Here is a 7726-nt window from a genome sequence, read left to right as displayed (position 1 = left end):
ACTTGCCAAACTGGGTAACCTATTGCATTTCTTAATCATTTTTTAAATGATCTCAGGTCAAAATCTGTGTAATTTTGGAGTACTTTGTATACAGAATTAAGATGATATTACAAGATTTATGTTGAATTTTAAATTAGGCACTACATTTAAGTTCTTCATGAATTGTTTCCACAGTTTAGTCTGCACTGACTTTATGAGCAGGAACCTATGTGCTATAGTTGAGGGGCATCCAAATGGCCCTCTGGACTTATAAAACTTCCTTCACCACAGAGTCCCTTGAAATAAGCATTGTAATTTCCATCAAGTGGGGTGCCTTATCATTAGCTCAGTATTCCTCGAAAGTCCTGTGAGGATAACACATATGGCTATTAACAGAACCATTAACATTTGAACCGAGCAAAAGTATGGGAGCTGGAGAGGGCATGGGTAAAGGATAGGGATTTGAAGAGGAAGATCCTGTAGTTTGAAGAGGAAGATCATAACTAGAAGAAAAAGAACTAACTTTACAATTTTTTTGTCTTTGTCATTTTGTATAGACTAGAATCTAATTTGGGATGTTATAAAAAAAGAGAAATTGGTTTGAGATGTAAAGATTTTTTTTTTTTTGATGAACATGGATGCAAAAATTCTTTTTAAAAAAAATTTTATTTTTTGAGATGTAAAGATTTTAAACAATTTTTAATTCATATTGTTTTAGAACGTATAGTTTGTTGTTCCAATGTTTTTTGTTTGTTTGTTTGTTTGTTTTATTTATTAATCTATTCAGGGGAAGAACAAGATGGTGGAGAAGTTGGAGACCCTATTTCAACCGGTCCCCTAAAGTGAGCTAAATATCTACCAGAACAGTCTGAACATCTATGAAATCAGCCTAAGATGTAAGATTATACACTTCTGGATCTCTACAGGGACGGAAGACATCAGTGGAGAGGGCGCACCTTACCTGGATCATGGTTGATATATTCAGCTATAAATCCCCTCAACCGCCTCTCGCCAAAACGACTAGGAGGAGGAACACCCAACAGAGGACAAATTCAGAGACTGTGCCCTCTGCCACAGAACTATTGGATAGGGACATAAACAGTATTCATCTGTTCATTCTTTTATGTAACGATAGTTGTTTTTTGAGCTTACTATGTGTCAAATTACTATGTGTAATTGTATTACATGTATTATTTCCTTAATGCCTCTAAACAACACTTTGAGACAGGTACTATTATTATCCATGTTCTCCCGGATAAAATAACTAGCTTAGACATTAAATTAGCTATATTACATGCTAGAAAATGATGTGTGTAGGAGTTGAGGAGTTTGACAGACAGCAAACAAATAACAAGTACATGAAAAACTAGTACGTGTAAAAAAGAATCAAAATAAGTGATGTGACAGAATAATGAGATTTGGGCACAGGAGGTCAGAGATTATCAGGTGGTTAGGGACAAATTTAGGAGGAGGTGACATTTGAGGGAAAACCTGTAGGATAAATAGCAATGAGCTATGCAAATGCTAGTGCAAACTTCCTGAAACAGCAAAAGCTTGGAGGGTTTGATGAAAAGAAAAGGGAAACCCTGATAGCCATGTCTCAAGTATAGTCCTTCTCCTACGAAAGCTTGGTCTGCTTAGAGATCTAGCACAGAGGAAGAACAAATAGTTCTTTCTTAAGTTCTATTCAATTTTCTCATTCTCCCCATATCAGCAAGTCCTGGGTACTGGAGTATCTTCTGTCCTTTTTTATTTCACATGAAATTTCTCTCTCTAGCCTTTCTCATCCAAATTCTTCTCCTATAGGAGTACATACAAAGTTTCCACAGCATTTAACTGAGAAAAAAATTCTTTCCATATTCAGTCTTTATTAAGATCAGAATCTAGATTAGATTAAGAAAGAGCATGTTTCTTTAATCCCCTTAAACACTAATCCAGGTTTAATCAATATATATACTCAGGTTAACACCAAAACAAATTTATCATAAATACTATCCTCAAGAAGTTTAAAGTCCAGTATCATAAATGTTAAAAAAAATTTACTTTATTTATTTTTTATATTCCATCAATCGTTCTGCCTTGTGATTCCACTATCTTTGGAACCTGTGGACTACTCAGAGAAAAAAAGAAGTAGTAATTCATGCTTAAGTTTCAAAAGTAATTTTAAGTTAAGGAAAAATAGTATTAAAAAACAAACTTTGTTGAGAAAGAAAATAGTGTTCAAAGTCTCAGAAGTTTGCCTAGATATAACTGTAAATATAGTTTCATATATATATGTAAATATAGTTTCATATATATATGTATATATATATACATATATATATATTTGGAGATCTTAGAGTCTTATAAAGGATAGTGTATGGAGATTATAAGACATGTAAAACATGTTCTTATCCAAACAGCAGGGGGAAACTTTTTTTTTTGTTCTGGTGGTATGAAAGTATAGAAACCTTAAAGAACCGGGGGAAAGAGATATATCCCAGACAGCTCTCTTTAGCCTTGGTCCTAGTTATAGAAAGATGGGAGAAATGAAGACAATATATAATTGAGATAGAAACCAAAATTATGGAGTTTTGTGCCTCCTTTCCTCTTGGGAACTCTGGGAATAAGACTGTCACTATAGGTCATCATGTACTTGTGAGCATTACACAAATTTAGGGGATATTAGTCAAGTTATAGTCCATCTCAGTTGCATTTCTGGAGATGTACATTGCTCAACTGTAATTCTGAATATAGTTTCTTTGAATACCTGCTCATCTCAGAACAGAAATGGTTGCATAGGATATTTAGGTTAAAAGGGACCAAAAATAATTCTATGAGTATCCTTCTTTCACATGTGATGGAAAGGATTTGAAAAATGCCACATATCTCCAGTTGAGGAGTGCAGAAGGACGATATTAATGTTGAGGATTAAACGGGCATCAGGGCCAGGCCATGGGAGATTTTTAACACCAAAGATAAAAGAAGGAGATCCTGGAGAGCAGGTGGGTGGACAAGTTTCCTGAGAGAAATTACGGTTCCTTTCCCTAAGGAGGGAACAGAATAGGCAAATTAAACTGCAACCACTTTAGCATGAACCAGTGAGGATAGAGGCTGCTTGCTCCTTACAGGCTAGTAGGATGAAACACCAAAAAGGAAGTAGAGCACAAAATCCTTTTTTCAATGCCATGAGGGGTGGCCAGCTTTGCTTTGCACCCAGATACCATCTTGGGAAGGAAAAGATACCTTGAAAGAGAGTTGAACTTTGATTTATTTTCATAATTACCAGAAATGGATGATTCTGAACCAGAGGAGATGAAATTAATATTATTTGGTAAGATGGTAATAATTAATATTATTTGGTAAGATTACTTTCTTCCCTCTGGATCCCTCTCACAGTAAAATCAGTTTCTTTTTTTTTTCCCCTTCACCTCCATATATGCATGTGGTACTAAATATAACACAAGATATCTAACAAATTTTTAATGAAGTGGATGAGTTCAGAGGAAAAACAGATTCTTTATAGGTGGAAGTAATCTACTTTTATTAAAATCTGTGAGCTGCTTTTGTTTTTTTCACTTTAAGAAAGAGTTTCCACAATAGATGTTCAGTTAATTTATGTACTTGGAGCTTTTTATGCCTTATTGATCAACTTTTAAGACTCATTTGGATTTTGAAGAGATAGAGCTTTCAACAATTAAAGAGGAATTAGTTTTATTACTGAGAGTTGGATTCCATTTTGTTTTCCAAATGCATTAAATTTCTCCACTGTATAAAGAAAGTAGAGGCCTAAATAGATTTTCATGGCCTCAGTGGGTTATTTATCTAGTGCCAACAAAATTGCTTTAGAGTTTTCCATAGAAAATGGGGTAAATGAGATCTTTTATTAGTATCTACAATAAACTAAATTTCTAGCAATAGAATTTAGTTTATTTTAGTAAAGCTTGGTTTCATTTTTTCTTTCCTGTTAATTCTTTGGAGAACTATCCTCCAAAAATTGTGTTCTTAAGGTGATCCACAAGCAGTATTTAAAATGTTTATCAACTGTTACATCTTATTAGCAATCAGTTAGAATCACCATAGGCTCAAATGAACCAATATGCTCTCTGGACTAGGGCCAGCAGATTGTTAGTCCTGGTTGGGGGTAAATAACTTCAGTTTGATTTACCATTTATTAGGGTTGACATGAGTAGCACCAAAAGTTGATATTATTATGAAAAATGGGATTTTCTGATACTCTTTCCTTACTTTTTGGGGAAAGGCTCACATACCCATCAATTTCCAAGGTCCTGGGCCATATATAACTAGGAAAATTGAGTTCTTTGCTTGCTCTCTGTTTAGCTTGCTAATGCAGAAAAAAGAGAAAGATATTGTTGTAGTATAATAACAGAGGAGTTCTGTAATGGGGATAACCGATTTCAGCAGGAAAGGGCTTGATTTGTGTTATAAATTATTTTCATGGAAGCTAGACCAGTAAGGGCAATTTTCCTTTGTGTTCTTTTCAGAATCTGGAAGTCTGTTCCCTTTTCCTCAGGTCATTGGTAGGTAGACTACACAGGCCAAAGCATAGTGAAGGAAGGCTCAACCTTGGTGCGAACAAAGTGCAAGGAGATTTCAGAGGACAAGGAGAGGAGTGCTCAGAGAGGTAAGTGATCCTCAACGTCCACAGGAAACAAACTGTCCCTGAGAGGGAATGGCAAGCATACATCTATATGCTGCACCAGCTCCTGGGCACTTTGCATAACATATTGTCCAGTGGTAGTGTTTTTAGTAATGGACTGCATATTTTCATTCTTTCTAACATTAAGGGCATAGCTTAATAATGCACGTGTTTGTCTTCCCTATGGTGAACACTAGGACAAACTTTGAGGAGTGCTTGAATTGTGTTTTCCCATTAGCACCTACCACAGTATCTGACACGTTCTCAGTAAATGAAAAAATTACAATGAATGAAATTCCAAAATTACGTACTCATTCTTTATGACTCTGAACATCAAATTTTCATCTAGTTATTGGCCAGTGGGTCCTTCTAGGGCACTTGAAGATCCAAGGTGATCAAGATGCAATTTGATACAAGGCTCTTTAAAAGCAAACTCTGGGGCACTCCAGGTAAAGATGGAGTGCAGTTACAGCTTTTCTCAGACTACATTCAGCCTGTCTGGTACACCTGTCCAGACTGAAAATGTTTTGGCTGGTGTAGGTGGAGGAGCTCCTTCGGTGGAGCTGCAAATGGTGTGGTATTAGCAACTGGGAAGAAATAGAAATCCATTCTGTAAGATGAGTAAAGTATACACAACATGGAACCAATTGCCAGCCATATAGGCTTGGTGTATAGTAGCATGGGCCCAGACAACAGAGTGCTCGTATACAGAACTCGAAAACTAGCTCAGCAACACTATCTCATTTACCAAGAATCCGTTCCCACAGCTCAGCTGGTACGGAGAGTAGCTTCTGTTATGTAAGAATACACTAAGGTAGTACTCATCCATTTGGAGTTTCTGTACTAATTTGTGGTTAGAATGAGGGGCAAACATATTTATTTCAGCCAGAGCTATCTGGGGCTTACTTTGCCTAGAAAGCCACAGCAATGGGAAAGAACTATGTCAATGGGAAGACTTTCCTCTAGAAAAGATATAATGAAGACCTGGAACTTGAAGATGCTAATCATACAGCCAGATTAACCCTAAAGGAAAGTTCTAAGGGCAAATGACAGAAGACAGCACAAAGGTGGGAATCTGAATGCCAGATCCAGGAGGCTTACTCCCATTGAAGTTAAGCATTGCTTGACTCCATAACCTAATAACAAAGGGATTGAAAAATCCAGAATTTCAGAGAATCCCCCTATTTAAACATGTTTAAAGTATGTTTTGTTTTACAGACTTTTTGCATATTATTTCTGCATCGTTTGATGATGTTTTTAAAATGACATTTATAAATTATAATAAACCGTTAAATAAAAAAATACATAGAGGCAAACTCCAAATGTTGTATGAGATTTTTTATTTTCTTTTCTCCCCCCCCAAGTTATAAGGAAAAAGAAACTTGAAAAAAATCTCAAGTGACTTTGCTTTTTATAGAACAAAAATCAAATGAGCTATTGTGTTTATAGCACATTATTGTAGAACTGTGGTAAAATGTATTGAACTTTTTCCATCAGGGACAATCTTTTACATAGCAATATACTGATATAAGATCATCTTAGCTGCCATCCCTTTGGAACATTCCTTGGCCAATTAATTTATTCATTTTACAAATAATGTCCCTCTGCTATGTGCAAGTTACTCTTGGTCAGGCTAGAGCTAGAGGATTGAACAAAATACCTTTCTGCCCTAGTGGAGCTTATATTCTAGTGGAAGATATGGGACATAAACAGAGTAAATAACTAAATTACAGGATATAGTATGATTACTCCTATCTGACATCGTAAAAAAATCAAGCCAAAATGGATCAAAAAACAAAAATGTGAGAGTTAAAACTATACGACTCTTAGTAGAAGCCATAGGAATACATATTTATGACCTCAGATTAAGTGAAGAATTCTTATATATGACACCAGAAGCCCGAGCAACAAAAGAAAAGTAGATCAATTAGGTTTCATCAAAGTTGAAAATTTTCATGCATCAATGGACACTATCAAAATAATGAAAATATAATTAAAGAATTGGAGAAATATTTGCAAATCATATATCTGATAAGAGTATAATATATAGAATATATAAAAAATTCTTACAACTTAACAAAAAAAATGAACATCCTAGTTAAAAAATGGGTAAACATTTTTCCAAAGAAGATATACAAATTGCCAGCCACTGTAACTAAAGATACTCAATGTCATCAATCATTAGGGAAATGGAAATAAAAATCACAATGAGACACCACCTAACACCTACTAGACTGGTTATAAAAGTGGGAAAAAAAAGTAAGTGTTGGCAGGATGTGGAGAAACTGATATCTTTGTATCTTGCTGGTGGGAATCTAAAATTGTGCAACCACTGTGGAAAGCAGTTTGACCGTTCCTCAGGAAGTTAAACCTAGAATTACCATATGATCCAGCAACTCCATGCCTAGGTGTATGTTCCAAAGAATTGAAAACAGGTCTTCAAACAAAACTTTTCAGGAATGTTCATAGCAGCACTACACACGATAGCTAAAAGGTGGAAGACACACAGATGTCCATCAAGGAATACACAGATAAAACAAATGTGTTATATCAGTCTAATGGAGTATTGTTCAGTCACAAAATGGAACAAAGTACTGACACACGCTGCCATGTGGATAAACCCTGAAAGCATGATTCTAGGAGAAAGAACACAATAGATCACATCTGGTATGATTCCATTTATATGAAATAGCCCGAGTTGACTGGAGCATAGGTGATAGAATTTGATGATAGTTTATGTGTGCTATATTACAACAAGAAGAGTGAAGAATGACTCCAAAATCTTTGGTTGGAATAACTGGATAAATGGAGGTGCCATTTGTTGAGATGAGGAGGGTTGGGGGAAAATGAACTTGGTTTTGGAGGTAAGTTCAAAAGACCTATTTGATGTCCAAGGGGAGGTGCTGAGCAGGTAGTTGGATATCTTATTCTGGTATTCAGGGGCATGGTCTGAGCTTGATCACATTTAAAACCATATGGCTTGAATCAAGTCACCAGAGTGTGGTTAGATGTGAGAAGGGTTACAAAGACTGAGCGCTGGGACATTTTCACCTTCAGAGCTTAGGGAGCTGAGGGTCTGCGAAGGTCTAAGAAGCGAGCTGGGATTTT

The 7726-nt window shown here is 35.8% G+C and overlaps 1 pseudogene; it reads left to right on the top strand.

Moving 5' to 3' along the window:
• The first annotated feature begins 5073 nt into the window (after positions 1–5073).
• LOC116597061 lies at positions 5074–5753 on the top strand (annotated as a pseudogene).
• Positions 5754–7726: the final 1973 nt, after the last annotated feature.

The sequence above is a fragment of the Mustela erminea genome, chromosome 8 (assembly GCF_009829155.1).
Source record: "Mustela erminea isolate mMusErm1 chromosome 8, mMusErm1.Pri, whole genome shotgun sequence".
Taxonomy (NCBI): Eukaryota; Metazoa; Chordata; class Mammalia; order Carnivora; family Mustelidae; genus Mustela; species Mustela erminea.
This window is presented reverse-complemented; position numbering and strand designations above follow the sequence as displayed.